The sequence below is a fragment of the Chiloscyllium plagiosum genome, unplaced genomic scaffold (assembly GCF_037043375.1).
Source record: "Chiloscyllium plagiosum isolate Xiang-an unplaced genomic scaffold, Cpla_swu_hap1 HiC_scaffold_22, whole genome shotgun sequence".
NCBI lineage: Eukaryota > Metazoa > Chordata > Chondrichthyes > Orectolobiformes > Hemiscylliidae > Chiloscyllium > Chiloscyllium plagiosum.
The window spans coordinates 29,302,099-29,323,078 of NW_028270160.1; the positions used below are offsets into that span (position 1 = coordinate 29,302,099).

Below are 20,980 nucleotides of genomic sequence, written 5' to 3' on the forward strand. Positions count from 1 at the left end.
GAAAGATGCAATCGTTGCTATCGATATAATCATGTAAAACTGTGAACAAAAATTTTATTATAAAGAGCTATTTTAAAAAGAGCTCTACTCCCACATCTGTTGCTATCTTCAATGCTTTACAGATTGAAGACATTCATATTATTTCTATTGGGTGTTTATTTAAAGCATGTAATGTGAAGTACCATTGAGTAAGTCTGAGAAAGAAACTATTGTAATTCTGCTATTTATCAATCAAATAGGAGAGAAATGTATGATAAAAAACAATAGAGCAATCCTGCCAGATACTTGTCATTTGTGTTGGTGAATTAAGAAGACTAAAGCTGTACATACTTACCACTAGCATTCAAAACCACATCTCTTTACCTAAGCAATGAAACCTGGCTTTCTTGTCATTGTTTAAGCCAGAAACAGGATGAAGAGAAGAAATACTGTGACGAATCAGAACTCCATTTTTTCTCTTAATATGTACCTATACCGGTTCATTTACTCAACTTGGTTACTGAATGCCAGTCCTGTATCATGCAACATTAACTCATTCCTGTATTAATATTCAGATTGCTCCATTTATTACATAAATATACTGCCTTCCCAACTGACAGTCTTTTTACATTTTGCTTCTGAAATGTCCACTGAGAGGGCAACATATTTGCCTCATGTTTAGTTGCAGTCAGTGTTCTCAACAGAAATGGCAAAGTAGTAATGGGCTGAAGATCTGTATTTCCTTATGTAACAAAATCCTTTTTTTGTATCCAATCATATAGCGTAACCTGTACATTTCTAACAATCAAGGCACAGGGTGTTCCACTGATGTTAAATTTAATCCTACTGAGGAACAAGACCTGGGCTTGTTGTATTGAATTACCTATTAATAAATTCACAACCAGTAAACAGTGGTTCATGAGTCAGTGGGAAAGAATCAGGGAAGCTAACTCCATCTTGTTAAAATAATTCTGTTAGTTGGATTCAGGGAGTTGGGTCAAAATGAACAAAGTTTTATTCAGAGCAATTAGAGAGCTAGAACTGTCAATGATTAGATGCTAGAGTACAGCTATGTGAAATTGAGTGATATAGTCTCAGAAGTAGGACAACTAAAATGAAAAAGACAATCAAGAAGGTAGGGTTTGCAAGTTCAGGGAAATTCATAGTATCAGCTCAGTGAAACTAGCTGTCTAGTTAAAAAGCTGAAATTATGCTGGCATATAAAGGCAAATTCTAGCAATGTCAGGAATCGGTAGGAATGTGGTCTTGGGAAAAGTTCTGGTTATTTATTCATTGAGGCAGTCCATGACAGTGCAGTTTTGAGCAAATTTCAAGGCTGAATTTTTGAAACAGAAGAACAGGAGTCCCATCTGAAGCAGTTTTAATGAGATTTGATGAGCCACATAGCAATGCCTGGGTGGGCAGCAGTAAAATATGTGGGTTGTATCTTAACTGTATCTAGTATTTGATAATGCTCTGTGGGGTGCTTGACCAGTTTGCCTGTTAATTCATATTTATTTCAAGTTAATCCTCAATGTTGAGTCTAAATTGCATATTATTTTACTAACTTTGTATTGTAAAAAGTTTATTTTAAAGTTTACTATTTGTTCAAAATGGCAGAATCCTATGGCTCTGTTAAGTACAAAACTTTGTTTGAAAGTTACTGATCCTTAACCTGATCATAACTTTGGTGGTCTTGTAATCATTACAGTTACCTAAATGAACGTGGGAACATATGGTTAAGACAGGATTTTTAAAAAACAATTATGTACAAGCTCCGTAATTTATTTTCTAATTGACAAATATTGAAAAATTCACATAGACCTTTTTGGTGAGCATTTCAAATTTTTGCCTTGAACATTAAATCTTCACTTTTTTTGCAAATGTATCAAAAGATATGAATATACAGAACAATTATACATATGTTTCCAGACCATTTAAGGCTCCCCAGAATGTCTACCAAATTTTCAGCTTCTCGCCCTTCTCTTTAATCTGGATAAACCAATCAACATCACACTAACAAAAAACAAATTTAAAACGTAAAACATCAGAATTTCCAAAGGCAGCTACGGAGATGGCAAATTAGAGGGGCTTGTTTCATTATAAAACTCTTCCAGCCCAATACCCTACCACCCTGAACACATTTTTGCAGAAGTCATATATCTATGTGAAGATAATGGCATAGTGGTTAGCACTACTTCCTCAAAACGCCAGGGTAGACAGGCAGGAGGCTGAAAGAACACAGTAAGTTAGGCAGCATCAGGAGGTGGGCAAACTTCACACAGACATTCTCTGTGTGTCTGCAAGGGTTTCCTTCACCAGTCCAACGATGAAGTTAAAAATCACACAGCGCCAGTTTATAGTACCAAAAGGTTTATTTGGAGGTACTAGCTTTCGAAGAGCTGCTTCTTCATCAGGTGATTGTGATGTACACACTAGATGGATTAGCTAGGGAAAAATGCAAGGTTATGGGGATGGCGTAGATCTGAGTGGAATACTCTTCAGAGGGTCGGTCTGGACTCGATGGGCCGAATAGTCTGCTCCCGCACTGTAGGGATGCCCAATGCTCAGGCGCCGTTGTACTTCTACGTCTGCTCCATTTACATTTCGCTCATGTCCACTGCCAACGATGAAACAGCCTCCGTAATAAAAGCTGAGCTGTCAGCAGCTCGGGCAAGCCTGAGAGGGGCGCCAGGCCCCGTCACCATGGCAGCGGCTTTCCGCGAGGCGACCACAGAGAGGGAAATAGAACTCCCGCTCCCCGCGCGAGGAGGCCACTGCTTTAAGTAACCGTTACCAACCGTCCCAACACACTCCTCCCTTTGTCGAGAGGTCAGTCCCGAATGTGGGGAACTTGCAGCAAAGGAAATTCCTTCGGTGCAAGCATCACGCCGAAAGAGAGAGAAAGCATTTTTTTAAATCAGAAAATGGTAATTTTTCCCACCCAAAAAACTACACCCCATCGTAAATGTCTATCGGGTATCTAATGGTGGGTAGTTAGCGGAAAATGGATGAAGTAATCCGAGCTGTATTGAACGGCAGAAAGTGCTGGAGGAAAAAAAAAGCGACGTTTCGATGCGGTTTGGTGTTTTTAATATTTGCCCGCAGGTTTTTTTAAATTCCTCGCGTTTACCCGATCATTCTACAGGTACGTTTCTTTTTTTTTGATCGAAGTGGGTTCAGCTCAGAATCTACAGCAGCGACTTTGAGGCGATTCGGTCCACCTTCTAGTTTCTAACCTCAGCCCAGCGGCCCCCTAACGTTTTTCCTCCGTCGCTGTCTCTCAGAGGATTAAAATTTGGCTCTCCACAGAGCGAAAAGTATTGCCCTCCACTCCTCGCTCCAAATTACTTGCTGCTGTATCCCCCACCACCTCCCCAATCATCACTTCATTCTCAAAGTTGGCGGAGTGAGAGCTTATTTCACCCTAAAGTTAACGAGGTCTTCATTTGGACGGAGTGTTTACAGAATCTTCCTCCCCGCCTCCTTGCTCGAACTGGAAACTCTTGCTTCGTATCCGTGCCGTCATTTGGTACATTAGGCGTTCTATGCAAACTTATTTTCTCCATCTCTCTAATAAACCTGACTGTACACCCAATTCCTCACGTGAGAATATTATTAGTATGTTTATTAAATAGGGAGAGGAAACATGAAAAGAAATACAGGCTAAGTGTGATAGAAATGCTGTGGTTACCTGCCTCTTGTTTATTTTCCCTGAGCAGCGATTGTCACAGTGAAGTTTAACCACCTTCACACCCCCCCCCCCCCCCCAATCATTTTAGATTCTCATTCATTTCACGCCAAATTAAGAGGGGGGGGGCTGCATTGTAAAAGCTCGCTTCTCCAAACATACTACTTATCAGAGGACATCTACACAATTCGCTTCAATCCAGGGCAACTAAAAAAAGGTGATCGAGTCGCCATCTTCCGCTACTTTCTGATTAAATCCGCACTGGCAACAACCTTTCTTTCTAACAACATGCTCCCAAGTTTTTTTTTCCTTGATATCTGCGAGACTCGTCCAATTTATTCTTCTTGCAGCGAAGTGGAAGCCTGCAGATTGGCAAAAGGTTGCTTTGCACTCACCTCATATGTTTGTTAACACTGACAGCGTTTCTTGGCTGCGTTCAGCGAATCGTAAACTTTCAGCCACTTGCCATTTGAACTGAATTCCAAGGCTGCTCTCCTCACGTGATCTCAGCCCGCAACACTCATCCAGCAAACTGCGCTTTCCACAGGCGCTGGCAGCAAGCTATCAACTCCTAACAACTCTCCGAGTGTTTCACTCCAAGCTTGCGTGTTAAATGTGAAGACGTCACTTTTAATGTTTATTCATTCCTTTTTCTTTAGCTTCCCATTTCCTTGTCATGCTCTTATGTTATTACTCGTTTTGAGATATCTAGCAGAAAGCTTGCTTTTAGATCTGTGCTAATGTCGTATCAGAGGAACTTGTTAAATGTCTGTGACAGAACAGGTTAATTGGCGTGCAGATTTTCCTCTCTGCTGCCTTCCCCTGATAGTAATCACCAAGTTGGATAATAACCAGTCAGTTTTCGCATTTATTGATTTAATTAATTGCCACGTGTAAACTCTGAATTATTACATTCTACTCAGTGATTGTTTTTTCTCATTGAGACTATATAGATTATAACAATAAAATGAAGAACTGCAAATGCTGAAAATCTGAAACAAAAACAGAAATTGTTGGAGAAAGTCAGCAGGTCTATCAACATCTGTGCAAATAAAGCTAAATTGTTTCCATACCAGTGACCTTTGGAATTGACAGAAGTTAGGAAAAGGTGTGTATGCTGAACATGGGGCGAGTTAACAGATACGCAGAGATGGAGCCCAGAGCGAGTCATTATCTCTCTCCGGCCTCCATTTGCGCCAGTCCTCTCACTCCGTTCCCCGGCCCCTATCTTCAGCATATATTCCATTCTTGTCTGAACTGATGTCAGTTCTGAAGAAGGGTCAGTGGACTTGAAACGTTAACTCTGCTTCTCTCCAAAGATGTTGCTAGACCAGCTGAATTTCTCAAGCAATTTCTGTTTTTGTTTGGAATTAGAACAATAATATATTTTTTCTTGCCTATTTTTGCATCTTGTAAACTAGTATTGTGACAAAATTTCGACGACTGCACTGTTTTCTCCCCTCAAACTCTGATCTGCCATCACCAACATTTGTATTACCCCCTCTGTATATTTACTTAAGGCTTGTGCAGGTTTGGGTCTCTTAGATTGATAACCAATTACACAACTTGGTTTCTTTGTTGCAATGTTGATAACCTCACATCAGTTTACCCAATTATCTTCCTTGAGTTATTTTGCATAGTTAAGATTTGAATGCGATGAAAAAAAATTAAATTCAGTTTTAAGTTTGAAAAAGATCTATGAAACTGAGCAGTCTCCTGTACAATATCATTTAAAATGAATAGTAAGGTCTTGTAGATAAATAAAGCTATTAAATTAATATTGAAAAATGATTCTAAATCATTATTGATATAGATATTTGAAGAAAAAATAGGGTTCAGGATGATTTGTTACCTTCAAAAAATTATGAATGCAAGAAGTCCCAAAACCTTTTACAGCCAATTAAGTCCTGAAGTGTAAGTCAGTGTTGCAGTTTACCACAGCAATGTTCCACCAAAATCATGAGTCATGCAGCAAGGAAACAGACCCCTCAGACTAACCAGTCCATGCCGAACATAATCCCAAACTAAATTAGTCCCACCCACCTGCTCCTGGCCCATATCCCTCCAAACCTTTCCTATTCATGTACTTATCCAAGTGTCTTTTACACATTATAATTGTACCCACATCTACCACTTCCTTAGGAAGTTTAATCCACACACGAACCATTTTGTGTGAAAAAAAATTGTCCCCACGTCTTTTTTTAAATCTTTCTCCTCTCTCCTTAACAATGTGCCTCCTAGTCTTGAAATTCCCATCCTAGGGAAAATACATCTACCATTAACTCTATATACATCTCATTATTTTATAAATTTCTATCAGGTGGCCTCTCAACCTCCCATGCTCCAGTGAAAAAAGTCACAGCTATCCAGCCTTCTTTATAATTCAAACCTTCCATACTTGGCAACATCCAGAGAGTACAGCCTCTTCTGTACTCTCTTCAGCTTAATAATATCCCTCCTCTTACTGGGTGATCAGAACTGGACATAGTATTCCAGAAGAGGCCTCACCAATGTCCTATACAAACTCAACATGACTTCCCAATTCCTATACTCAAAGGACTGAGCAATGAAGTTAAGCGTGCTAAATGCCTTTTTAACCACCCTGTCTATAAGTCCTGAAGAAGGGCTTATGCCCGAAACGTCGATTCTCCTGTTCCCTGGATGCTGCCTGACCTGCTGCGCTTTTCCAGCAATACATTTCCAGCTCTAATCTCCAGCATCTGCAGACCTCACTTTCTCCTGTCTATAAGTGATGCAAACTTCAAAGAATTATATAGCTGAACCCTTCGGTCCTTCTGTTCTACAACACTGCCTAAGGCCCTACCCTTGCTTGTTGTACCAAAATGCAATACCTTTCATTTATCTGGATTAAATTCCATCTTCCATTTTTCAGCCCATGACACATTTGATCAAGGTCCTTTTGTAATCTTAGAAACCCTTCTTCATTGTCTACTTTGCCACCAATTTTGGTGTCATCTGTAAACGTACTAAACATGCCCCCTATATTCTCATCCAAATCATCCAGGATTCAATATTCAAGTTTCTGCCATGGGGTTTGATCTGCGGACTTACATCCAAGAGAGCTACCTCTGAACCATAGTTGACACCAAAATATTAAAAAAGGCTAAAATTCAGTAATTCCTGAGATAGCATTAGAAAATAAAAGGGAAACAAATAATTGCAATCAATGATGACAATGCTTTTTGTAATCATGATAGAAAGAGCTAAAGAACAGGGGAAAGGTTGCATGGCATGTTATTTTTCTTCAGTGTTAATTTCTGAAGGCAATTCTACAATCCCAGTGTTAATTAATAGATGTGCAACAAAATTGCTTCCATTTAGTACTGGAATTGATTTTAGTTATAATTAATGAATTAAGATTGATAGTGAATAGGCATCATGTCATTTACTTCAAAATGCTCCAAGTCACTGGAATCCAGTATGAGCCATTGCTTATATCCTTAGTAATTCAATAAGGTCTAATTTGGTTCTCTGTAACTAGAGAGTGGTCATTTGTTGACCCTATTTAAGAAAGCAAAGATTAGGCCTTCAAAACTATGGATGAATGTGATTTATTTCGTGTTGGAAACTTCATGCAGAATGTGTAACTTGATAAATTATATACTTATTGAAGATATTTAGCATATCTTCAGAAAATGAAGTCTGCCTTGTTTGTGTCATGGAGTTCTATAAGGACATGACCAGAATAGGAAGATAATGAAATTAATGTTATCATCATCATTTCCAAAATGCACTTTATAAAGTACTTCAATCACAGCCAGTACCAAACATTACAGGGGTTTGGGAGGGCCAAGTTAGAAAGTCCCTGAAAACAGATACAGGAATCAAGATGTATGGATGTAATGCAAGCAACAAAACGTCTTCATACCATTGGTTCATGATAAACCTGCTGATTATTGGCTACATTCATCAGCATGGCAGCAAAATCAATATTTGTTGATATTACTTATTTTGCATCTCTTTTAGGAAAGATGTATTGTTGTTGGAACAAGTTTTGGGAGACCTGTTTGAGTGGTCTCTGAAGTGGAAAGCACAGAAAATTTACCATGTTATTGGAGAACACAGGTACACATTTTCTAATGCTGTATTTGAGGTCTTAAACAGGGGATGGTAAAAAAAGAGAGATGTACTCTACAGCAAGTCTTCAAGACACATAGTGAAAAAGCAGTGGGGACAGATAGCTGTGGCAGCAGTCGAGCCCAAGAAACCAAACAAAGTCCTCAAATTCAATGATTTTGCATCTTTCTTTCGTGTGATGTTGGCATCACTGGCAATACCAGCATGGGTTAACTGCTCTTGATAATATGTCACATCACAGGTTACTACACAAAATAAGAGCCCATGGTGTAGGGGGATAAGTATTAGCATGGATACAGGATTGCTTAGCTAACAGGGAACTGAGAATAGGCATAAATGGATTTTTCAGTCTAGCTGGGAATACCTAGTGATGTGCTATAGGGATTAGTTTTGAGGCTTCAATAATTTAATCGGTAAAAATTACTTGGATGAAAGGACCAAATGTATAGTTGCTAAACTTGAAGATGACACAATAATAAGAAAGAAAGTAAATTGTGAAGAGGACTTAGGGAGACTGCAAAGGGATTTAGGTAGGTTAATTGACTTGCAACTAATGTGGAGAGAGATTGTCGAATTCTGAGATAGAGATTTAAGAGTCCTGATTCATGAATTACAAAAAAGTTACTATGCAGATACAGCAAGTGATAAGGAAGGCAAATGGAATGTTGCTATTATTGCAAGGGGAATTAGGTATAGAAGCAGTGATATTTTACTACAGCTGTACATGGTGAGATCATAGAGTATTATGTAGTTTTGGTCTCATTTAAGAAGGGATGTAATTGCATTAGAAATATTTCAGAAAGGGTTTACATGATTGTTTATTGGGATGATGCAGCTACCTTATGAGGAAAGTTTGGACATGTTGGGGCCTGTATCATTTCAAAAGAGTCAGAAGTGATTCTTAGGAACTTGATAAATTCTGAGATGTTTTCCATTATGCAAGAAACAAGAATTAGAGGGCAAAGTTTAATAATAAGGGGTCTCAAATTGAAGACAGAGAATAGAAGAATTTTTTTTTCCTGCAGAGTAATGGGACTGGAATTCTTCCCCAGATTGTGGTTGAAACAAGAAATTTGAATATTTTTAAAATAGAGACAGATTTTTCATTAAAGTCTAAAGGTATCAGGTATAGCCAGAAAAATGAGGACACAATTGGATCAGCCATGATATTATTGAATGGTGAAGCAAAACAACAGGCCAAATTGCCTACTTCTGCTCCTAAATTCCAGGTCATAGAATCATATCGCATTGAAACAGGCCCTTCGGTCCAATTCATCCATGCCAACCAAGTTTCTCAAGCTAAACTAATCCCTCTTGCCCACATTTGGCTAATATCCCTCTAAACCTTTCCTATTCACGTACTTGTCCAAATATCTTCTAAATATTGTAACTGTACCAGCATCTACCACTTCTTCTGGCAGTTCGTTCCATATACAAACACCGTCTATGAAAAAGTTACTGCTCAGGTCCCTTTTAAATCTTTCTCCTCTCACCTTAAAAATATGGCTTCTATTTTTGAAATCCCCCTCCTCAGGAAAAGGCCTTTGCTATTCACCTTATCTATCCCTCTCTTGATTTTATAAATCTCTATAAGGTCACCTCTCAACCTTCTATGCTGCAGTGAAAATGGTCCCACCCTCTCCTTACGACTCAAATCCTCCAGTCCTGGTAACATCACTGTAAATCTTTCCTGCACCTTCTCCAGTTTAGTAATATCCTTCCTATAGTAGGGTGACCAGAACTTTGCACAGTACTCCAAATGTGACCTCACCACCGTTTGTGTTACTAATAGATTGATTGAATCTTTTGAAGCCTGATGAAAGCCTTTGTTTTTCTGGATGGAAACACCCAAGGGAACCAGTTGGCCACTTGATTGAATCAAAACATTGATAAAGAGGGGGAGTGGAGCTGGATTATCAGCACAGTCATAACAATTCATCACATTTCCTTTGACAGCACCTTCCTAAGGGCAGCAGACACATAGGAACACCACCACCTCCTGCAAGTTCCCCTCCAAGCCACTCACCATCCTGACTTGGGAATACATTGCTATTCCTTCACTGTTGCTGGGTCAAAATCCTGGCATTCCCTCACTAAGGGTATTGTGGGTCAACCTATAGCACATGGAATGCAGTGGTTCAAGAAGGCAGCTCATCATGCATCTTCTCAAGGGCAACTAGGGATAGGCAATAAATGCTGGCCCAGCCAGCGACTCTGAAAAGTCCCAGCCATGAGTGAATTAAAAAAAGCTTCAAAAGAAATAATTTGGTTGTGGACACAGTGGTGGTGAAAACAGTGCATTTTAAGCAAGATCTTTAACGTACATGATCTCCGCTCAATCAGGACACTCAGCTCACAGTCCCTCACAAGGCCAGATTAACATAATCCTTCATGGGTGGCAAGGGCTGAATCTTGCTATTGATCTCAAATTTACCAGTGCTCCTTGATACTAAATTTATCAAATACTGCTTCCTTTCTTGAGTTCAGCTCTTTTATAAATTTTTGGATCTGTGAAATCAGCCCAGTCACCTTTCCTCTGCCACAAGCCAACGAATGGTTGGATGCCCGGCTATAGATAGTGACCAGCTTTAGTAATCACTCGCTTGTTATGGTCAACATTGGACACATGACCTTCAGTAGCTACACATGACTCGAGAACCTGGACTTGGCATATGTATGCATGAGAAAGTGGGGGTGACCCATCTGTAGTCCATCTAATGAATGTGCTCTCAATATGCTGTTAGGAAGAGAGTTCCAGGATGTTGATCCAGTGAAAGTGAGCGAATGACAATATAGTTCTGAGTTAGAATAGTGTGTGGCTTGGAGAGGAAATTACCACTCTGGTCCCATGTAGCTTTTGGTGCTGGAGGTCATGGGTCTGGAAGGTGCTGTCGAAGAAACCTGGTGAGTTGCTGCAGCAGTTCTTGTATATAGTATACACCAACGCCACTGTGGTTAAGTGATGGAGGGAGTGAATGTGGATCAGGCACTGATTAAGCAAACTGGCATCAACTGGTGTCAAGCTTAAGTGTTATTGGAGGCACATTCATCCAGGCATGTGAAGAGTACTCAACAACATTACTGACCTGTATCTTATAGAGGCTTTGTAGAGTCAGGAGGTGATAAGTCAGGGGTTATATGGTTTCTGAATCCTCAGTCTACGACCTGTCATAGCATTTCTGTGAATGGTCAATTGTAACCTCCAAGATATTGATATTGGCAGATTCAGTGGTGGTCCTGCAATTTAATTTCAAAGGGAGATGGTTAGATTCTTTCTTGTTGGAAGTAGTCATTGTCTGATACCTGTCTGACATAAATGTTATTTTCCATTTACCATCCCAGCCCAATATTCCCTTGGTCCTGCTGCATTTAGATATGGATGCATTAAGTTGTATGCAATGGTACTAAACATTGTGCAATTAGCAAACATCTTGAGTTCCAGACATACGATGGAGGGAAAGCCATTGATGAAACAGCTGAAGATCATTGGGACTAGGATATTACTCTGAGGAACTCGTGCAGCAATGTCTTGCTCCTCAAGTGTTTGTCTGCCAACAAGGTCAACCATCCTCCTTTGTGCTTAAGTGGAGAATTTTCCCCTTGGTTGCTATTGATCTCAAATTTACCAGTGCTCCTTGATACTAAATTTATCAAATACTGCTTCCTTTCTTGAGTTCAGCTCTTTTATAAATTTTTGGATCTGTGAAATCAGGAGCCATGCAAGCCTGGTAGAACTCAAACTTAGCAAGTTATTACAGTGTACATGCTGTTTGATAACCTTGATGATGACACCTTTCCATCACTTGCTGATGATTGAGAGGAGGCTGATGAGGCAGTAATTAACTAGATTGGATTTAACCTCAATGTTAGTGTTTGTAGTTGTACTGGAATAGCTTGGTGGGGATATGGTTAGTTTTAGAGCATGTCTCCAGTTTCTGTGATGTCTACACTGTATGAATCTCTAAATGACAAATTCCATCAACTGCATGATTAGCTTTAACTACTGCTCAATTCACCACATTCTCCATCCTTTAACTTCCTCCAGTCTTACCAATTAGTACTTACTCCTAATAAGCATAATGCTTAGTCTCACACTCACATTATTCCTGCTGAAACCCTCACATCAACATCGAACAGCTTGAACAATCTTGGCAGGATTTTATCACTCAAATCTTTTTTCAAGCTTCCCTACCGTGTATAACAGGCCATTCGGCCCAACACGTCCACACCGACCCTCCAAAGAGTAACCCACCCACACCCATTCCCCCTCTGACTAATGCACCTAACACTATGGGCAATTTAGCATGGCCAATTCACCTGACCTGCACATCTTTGGATTGTAGGATGAAATCAGAGCACACGGAGGAACCCCACGCAGACAAGGGCTGTTGTCATAGAACTAGATTCATAAAATCCATACAGTGTGGAAACAGACCAGTTGGCCCAACAAGTCCACACCGACCCTCTGAAGATAATCTCACCCTGATCCACACCCCTATCCCATTACTTTTACATTTCCCATGACGAATGTACCAAACCTACACATCCCTGAACACTATGGCAATTTAGCATGACCAATTCACCTAACCTGCACATCTTTGGACTGTGGGAGGAAACCAGAGCACATGGAGGAAACCCACGCAGACACGGGGAGAATGCGCAAACTCCACACAGACAGTCTCCCAAGGCTGAAATTGAACCCAGATCCCTGGTGCTGTGAGGCAGCAGTGCTAACCACTGAGCCACTGTGCTACACATTCATTGACACGCCTCTCTCTCTTGCAGAAGAAGGTGTTGTACACGCAAAGTTCTTAATGAATCAGATCAGGAGAGGTGGACGTACATGATTTAACCCCATTGGAGAAGATGGTGCTGGCCATTGATGAAAATGTGGCTGAAACCACTGAAGGTAATGGTATCCTGCAGTGTTTACCTAATCCACGTTCTCATTCCTGCTTCCTCATCTCACAAAAATTTCTACATTACATTCTGCAGATAGTCTAAGCACATATCTCTTACAATACCCCTCTCCTGTCAGTGCAGCCTTACCCTTGTATCTTATTCCTTTCAGACACCCAAGAGGTCCAATCTGGCCAGTCAATAGAGAAACATTATGAACAGAGTGATGATGAGAATACATTGTCACTTGATTTCACACTTTCAACCACCAGCTCAGAACTGACAATGCAGGTATCTTCAAGGGTTAGAGATGGGGTTGACATATGCTGAAACAGCAAGCACGAGTGTTTGGCAGTCAGTGTATGGAGCAAGAATCTAGCTAATGCTAGCTCACTCAACATCTGCTGTAGAAGACTCAGAATACACCATCAATGTTCTCACAGAAGAAGGTTTGAAGGCAAAGACAATGATTGATGCATTGAGAAGGTTGCTTGAAAATCAAAGTGCTTGGCAGAGTCCATACCAACTTGGCATAGGGTTTTTCTTGAAGAATCTGCTTTGCAAAATGTAAGTTTGCACCAATTCCATGAGCACACTTATGGACCCACCCAACATATAACTATTGACAACTGATGTCTCAGCCTCTTTTGCAAAATAAGCAATCTGTCCTCCAACAAATTTCTTGGTTGTTAGGCCTGCCCTGGGGGAGTAGCAATTGGGCTATGGAGCTCTTCCAGGTTGATAGCACCTTGCCACCAACCTCCTTAACATTTCAGCAGTGCCTTTACTGTTGTTCATCAGCCAGCCAATCCAGAGGTCCGCTGAGATGGTGCGAAGTTGAACTATCTCCTCCCAGAGTTGCTAAATATCATCCTACAAGGCCATAGGTAGTTTTCTCCATTAGAAGTCAATAACCTTCTATAACCATGCTTCAGCCTTTGGAGTAGAACTACTACAAACTGGAGCATCAGAACAGCCAAAGGCATATGGAGGACTGCCACCAAGAAAATGCACAAAGCATATTTAAGTTACATACAATATTGCAAGATATAATAATAACATATTATAGTGAAGCATAAATGTATGGCACAAGATTCCTTGCTAAGCTTTTGGTAATAAGACTTCTTGCTGAGCATGCTGATCAGATATGTCCTTCAACTGAAAGCTCTTTCTTCTCTGCTTCTTGATGTAGTAACTGGTTCTGCTTTGTATTACAGCTGCTCATTCTCCCAAGCATGCCATTTTGCAAGGGAAATACTTACAATTGCACCCATAATTTGGCACCACAGTCTTGAATCAGGATGAACTCCTTTAGCACTTACCATATCACTCATTGCATACCTTAGAAATATTAAAGAAGTCCTGTATATACCAAAGCGACTTTGATTGATTTCTACTGGCACTTGTGACAATCAATAACAAACCTGAAAATGGTTCTGATCATTTTCAATAGTTCTGGGGGAATGGACTTTTCTGCTAATCATCATCTAAGGCTGAACAAATGTTTAAGCCAGGATGCTAACTGGAACACTGCTCTGAAACAACAGCACTGGCATTCAATCAGCTTTGAACGCTGATTTCATGATCTGACTACTCTACGTCCTTCTGGAAGATGCTAACTGTTATCCTCACCAAAATTTCATCCACCATTAGCTGTGTGATTACGCTGGACTTTATTTTGGGCCATCATGATCAATCATAGCACACAAAAAAATGGGCAATACTCATCCATATTTTGTTAATCTATCGTGATTTCAAATATGCATTTGGGGGAAAAATAGATTTTGTCTTTACATCTATCCTTGTCCAGGTAGACCATAATTGCACAGCCAGACAATTCAGTGTTTGGACTATTTTGATAACAGATCTGATGGAATTATAGTTGAGATACTGCATGAGACATTGGTTGTCTCCTAAGCTGAGTTTCATGCCTGTATTGAATTTTATTATTGCTGAAACTGGTGAATGACAAAGTTAATTCAGTACAGTTAATAATTGGTAATTCAGCCTTCAATCATGCCTGAAATCTACTCTGCTTCTACAGGGGCCTTAGGTGACAGGAAATCTCTGGGGTTGATTTATGGAAATATTTGGACTGCAACACACTGAACATTTTTATATCTTTATTTATCTGTTTCTATTTCCAGTTCCTCTGTTTACCATAAATTTTCCCAGAGACTATGCTTAGTTATAGTTTTCATACTTTTATAACAATATCATAATTAATAATCTACTTCAGACTAAAAGGAATGCATTGCAGAAATGATCATAATCATCACAATCTTATTGAGGATTTTGACTGGGTAAACTTCAAAGAACTATGTAAATAGTTAACTAGTTGTTTATCCATATCAGTATGCACATTTTAATCATTCAGCACACAAAGAACTTTCTCATAACCGGTGAAGTTAATGAGATAGAGATATAGATCAGCTGATTTAATTTTTGTTTTCTTTCTTTGTAAGTTTCTTCAAAATACTTGCTGATAAAGGTACACATATTACCTAAAATATTTGGTAGTTATAGTACAGCATGGCATTAAACTCATTTGGTCAGATGACTAGAGGATGGTACAGAATAATGCCAGTGCACATGTTAAGTACTTGTACCAGTATTTAGTTCATTGAGGCCTGCCTTGCCTTGACCCACATTGATGCAGAGTGGTGCCCCTCAAGTTGTCTCTTTCTAAAAGGATAGAAATGACCATTGTCCCTTGGGGACAATGGGTAATTACCACACAGAATGGAACTACTTTGCCCATCGTCCCTGTGCTGGATCTCTGGTTTGTCGTAAAATTCCTGTTTTGTATTCTGTCATATTTGTAAAGTTCCAAATCCCGTATGATTTATTAAGCAATCTTTCAGTTTTCTTTGACATTATCAATGATTTGTGTTCATATAGTTGGCATGTTCCGCTGCTCATATGCTGCCTTTATTTTAGTTTAGATCAGATTTCCTACAGTGTGGAAACAGGCCCTTTGGCCCAACAAGTCCACACCGACCCTCCCAAGAGTAACACCCTAGACCCATTTCCTTCTGACTAATGCGCCTAATGCTACAGGCAATCCACCTAACCTGCACATCTTTTGACTGGACGGTTTCATGGACTCTTAATTCCAGGATTTTCAGTGAATTCAAATTTGACTACCTTCTATGGAGGGATTCAAACCAGCGTCCCCAGAACATTGACTGGCCCTAGTGATGATATCAGTGGGCCATCACCTCCTCCTTGCTCATATTTGGTCAGTTACTAGGAGTTGCAAGAAACTGTACAGCTCTTACCATTTTCCTCTCTCCAGGAGAGATATGTAGTTCTACTTTGCCTCATTTCCCTTCCAGAAACAGAACAGTGTTTGGAACTTAATGAAATGTGACTACCAAACATTCATTTGACCACCACTATTCACAGTTGGTGTACAGTAAGTAATATTTTGACATTGGATATAGCTGAAACAACATGGTGAGCACTAATATACCTAACTTTCTTAAACTAAATATATTTGTTTGTATTACTTTTGTTTGTACAGAAACCATATTTTTGTAAAACAATGAATTATTAATAAACACCAAAATTTGTTGTAATTCCTTCTTGCCAGTTCTTCTTTGAAAATTCCGCATTAATGTTTATAATTTCATGAATGTTCCATATTGAAATGCTATTTCCATAGAAAAGTAGCTTTAAAAAGTCTATTAAAGTTCACTGTCTATAATTTTTAGTGTGACTCATTTTCTTGTTCTGTGCCAAATAAAAACTGTTTGAACTGTAATATTTTGTATTGTAACCAAGTAGCTGGTGGTAGCAAGAAATCTGCCCTTGTGTACTGCGCAGTAGCAGTGTACTAAGCCTCAAATTAATATGGATTCTGAAGAAGGAACTGCAGTAGAAGTAGTACATGATCAATTCCACACTGTATTTTACCACACCTAAACGGGCCTTCATGAGGAAGCATGATTAGATTAGATTAGATTTCCTATAGTGTGGAAACAGGCCCTTCGGCCCAACAAGTATACACTGACCCTCCGAAGAGCAGCCCACCCATTCCCCTACATTTACCAATGATCAATCCACCTAACACTATGGGCAATTTAGCATGGCCAATTCACCTAACCTGCATGTTTTTGGACTGTGGGAGGAAACCAGAGCACCCGGAGGAAACCCACGCAGACAATGTCCTAACTCCACACACACAGTTGCCCGAGGTGGGAATTGAACCCGGGTCCCTGGCGATCTGAGGCAGCAGTGCTAACCACTGAGCCACCGTGCCGCATATTAAAGATGACTTGAGGCTCAGAAAGAGACACCCTTAGACAATGAGGCAGGGGGCAATAATAATGAGGAATCAGGAAATGACAGAAGAATTGAGTAAATACTTTGCATCAATTTTCGTGGTAGAGGGCACAAACAGCATTTCAATAATATCAAGGAATCCAAGGGCAAAAGTGGATTGTGAGTGAGGAAATAAATTCAATATCTAGCACTGGAGAAACAGTACTAGGGAAACAAATGTGGCTAAAGGCTGATAAGTCCCCTTGACCTGATGGGTTGAATGCTAGGATTTTAAAGAAAGTAGCTGCAGAGAGATGTTAATGGTGGTAATCTTACAAGAATCATGAGATTCTGGGAAAGTCCCAAGGAACTAAAAAACTGTCACTTTAACACCCTTATTCAAAACGGGAGGTGGAAGGGTGTGTTGGGGGCATAATAAAAGGTAATTATAAGCCAGTTTGCTTAATATCTGCCATTGGGAAAATGTAGGAGTCTATTATAAAGGAAGCAACAGCAGAGCATTTGAAATACGTAATGGAATCAAGCAGAGTCAGTATGGCTTCATGAAGGGGAAATCATGCCTGACAATTTAATAGAATTATTTGAGGAGTTAAGGAGCAAATGGATAAAGAAGAACCAGTAGATGAAATATATTTGGATTTCCAAAAAGCATTTGATAAACTGCAACACATAAGGCTATTTAATAAGGTCAGAGTCTGAGATGTCGCGGGTAGTATATCAGCATAGATAAAGGATTGGCCAACTAAAAGAAGGTAAGAGTTGGGATAAAGTGGGCATTTTCAGGAAGGCAAATTGTAACTAGTGGAGTACCACAGAGGATTAGTGCTGGGGCTGTAATTATTTACAATATTTAATCCTGACTTAGCTGAGGTAAATGAATGTACTATTGTCAAGTTTGTGGATGGCACAAAAATAGGTGGTGAGGATGATAAAAGAAGTCAATAGAGGGAATTTATAGATAGATTAAGTGAGTAGTTGAAAACTTGGCATTTGGAATATAATGTAGGAAAATGTGAGGCCATGTACTTTAGAAGATAGAAGAGATGAATATTATTTAAATAGATTGATGTTGCAAAAAGCAGCAGCATGGGGGAAGTTGAAAGTTCTTGTGCATAAATCATGAAAAGTTAGCACGCAAATTCAAAAGGTAAAGTGAAAGCAAATGGACTGCTGGCCTTTATTTAAAAGGAATGCAATATAAGAATAGAGAATTTGTGCTGAAATTGTATAAGGTGCTCGTCAGATTACACCTATAATACAGTGAACAATTTTGGTTCCCTTATCTAAGGAAAGATATTGGCATTGGATGCAGTTCAGAGAAAGTTCAGAATTGTTTCTGGGTATGAAGGGATTTCCTATGAAGAAAAGTTGAGTAGATAAGACCTTTACTCACTGGAGTCTATTAGAATGAGCAGAAACATATTTACAAACAAACTTACTGAAACATATAGGATGATTAAGGAGCTTGAAGGGCCAATGCAGAGAGGTTGTTTCCCCCTGTGGGACCAGACAGCATAATCTCAGTTAAGACAGGTGTGGAGCAATTTCTCCTCTGAATGTCATGAATCTAGATTTCTTTACTGCACACTGTCAGAGTTGGGTCCTTAAGAATATTCAAGGCTGAGATAGACAGATCTTTAGTCAGTAATAAGGGAATCAAAGATTGCAGGCAAAAGGCAGGAAAGTGAATTTGAGGATTTTCAGATCAGCCATACCTCATTGAAAGGCAGAGCAGATTCAATGGGCTGAATAGCCTACTTCTACTCCTAGGCCTTATGATATTTAGATAAAGCTTTAGCATATCTTTCAGAAACATTAAAATGTATATAACCAGCACTTCATTTTTTAGCTTAATGATTATTATTAAGAAAGAAAATGTTACAGCTGTTTTGCATAGAGTAAAATCTATCTACAACAATGATTAGATTAGATTCCCTACAGTATGGAAACAGGCCCTTCGGCCCAACAAGTCCTGACTAGCCTTCTGAAGAGTAACCCACGCAGACTCATTCCCCTACCTAATGCACCTATCACTATGGGCAATTTAGCATGGCCAATTCACCTGATCTGCACATCTTTGGATTGTGGGAGGAAACCGGAGCAAACCCATGCAGACACTGGGAGAATGTGCAAAATCCACACAGACAGTCACCCGAGGCAGGGATTGAACCTTGGTCCCTGGCGCTGTGAGGCAGCAGTGCTAACCGCCGTGCTGCCCTAAAGAGAAAAGCAATTATCTGCAGTGTTGATTGAGGAATAAATGTTAGGGCATAAGGAAAAGAAATATTGTTCTTTATGCATGTTATGAAGTTGAAGACATGTACTGTACCTGTAAGAGACAGTGAATGCTGTTCGGAACTGACAGCCTACAAGGACCTGTGATATGATTGGATGACAGTCTCAGAGTGTACTAGAAAATTGGAAATATGTAACATTTTGCTGTAAAATGGATACCTGAGGTTTGGTTGCTGTTTTGACAATGATTCAAATTTAACCATTCAATTTAAATTATGCTCCAGGATACTAAAACCCAATTGAGTTTGAATTTATTGTTTTGCCAACATTGAACCAATGAGACAATCCAATGTTAGGGATATAAAATGCAGACATTTTGAAAATTGGAGACAGAGCAACTGCCATCAACACAGATCCAAAAAATTGGGAAACACTCTATCAAAGGTATCTTTTCACATGAAACATATTTGCAGTAAAAAAGATGACCAGGGAGATCTTCAGCCAGAAGAAGACAGACACCGGAGACAATAGCCTTTGTGTGGTTTTGAAATTAAGTTGATATAATTTTAATAAGTGTCTTATTGGAACACTATATTGTTATAGAATTGAAAGCAGGTAATAAGCAGTCAAAAGAAAGGGGAGCTTAGATTGTGAATAGTTGTTTAATATTCACTTTTAGAGTTAAAAAATAATTTAATGTTATTTTCAATTTGAGGAAATTTGGAATTTAGGAGTTCTCACTCATTTTTACAGATTACGAGGGAGGAGCTTATCTGGGTATTTGGTTCAATTAACAGTTTGGGGGCTTGTCTGGAAATTGGACAGGTTTAGACAGATCCAATCTGAGATTTGAGGTACAAAAGATCCCAGCAGATTTAAAACTTGCTGATTAATGTCCTAGATCTTTAAATAAAATGTAGGTGAGACAATTTATATAATTTTGGTTACTTGTGGTTGGTTAAATTAAAAGTGAGGGAACTGCCTCTTGATATTGCTAAAGAGGCTCTGGAGTTTGAAAATGCTTCCCAAATTTGCCAAAAAGTTTATAAAGACTGAGGACGGGCATACTTTTAGAATTAGCAAGTAGGTTTGAATTGGATTTAACCAGGGACAAAAGGAAAGCTGAAATTGTAATGGAGTTGGTCAAGCACTTAGGTGTATCAGAGAAACAGACAAGTGCAGTAGATTTAGAAAAACTTTTAAAGTACAATTGAGGCAAATGGAGTTAGAAGATAAAGAAAGTGAAACAAGAGCCATGAGAGAAGAAAGAAAGAGCAAAAAGGGAGAGAGAGTTCTTAGCTGAGCAAAGAGAGAGGAGAAAGGGAGAGAGAATTTGAACTTCAGAAGTTGTTAATTAGTTGGGAAAGTCAAGTTAACAGGATGAGATGAAGAGTGAAGATAGTGATGTATTCAAATATGTTAAAATATTGCCACATTTTGATGAGAAAGATGTCAAAACCTTCTTTATTTCATTTGAAAAAGGAATGGTCAGAGAACTTGTGAGTAATGCTAGTTCAGACTAAACTGCTAGGCAGTGCTAAAGAGATATTTGCAGCGCTGTCAGATGAGGGGTCAAGAGATTATGCAGATGTTGAACAGGCTATTTTGAGTGCTTATGAATTGGTACCAGAAGTATATAGATGGTGGTTCAGAAACATAAAGAAGGAACCAGGTCAAACTTATGTTGAATTCGAAAGAATTAAACATAGTAATTTTGATAGGTAAGTGCAGGTCTTAAAAGTAGGTAAAACCTACGAAGCTCTGAGAGATTATTTTGCTGGAGGAGTTTAA

The 20,980-nt window shown here is 39.3% G+C and overlaps 1 long non-coding RNA gene across 2 annotated transcripts; it reads left to right on the forward strand.

Moving 5' to 3' along the window:
* The first annotated feature begins 609 nt into the window (after window positions 1–609).
* LOC122561179 (uncharacterized) lies at window positions 610–16,366 on the forward strand. 2 transcript variants are annotated; one of them, XR_015760927.1, is made up of 4 exons: window positions 610–3,127; window positions 7,658–7,756; window positions 12,554–12,677; window positions 12,840–16,366. It is a non-coding gene; the product is annotated as an uncharacterized LOC122561179 (long non-coding RNA). The 2 variants fall into 2 exon arrangements; XR_006314941.2 differs by having other exon boundaries at window positions 610–2,909.
* Window positions 16,367–20,980: the final 4,614 nt, after the last annotated feature.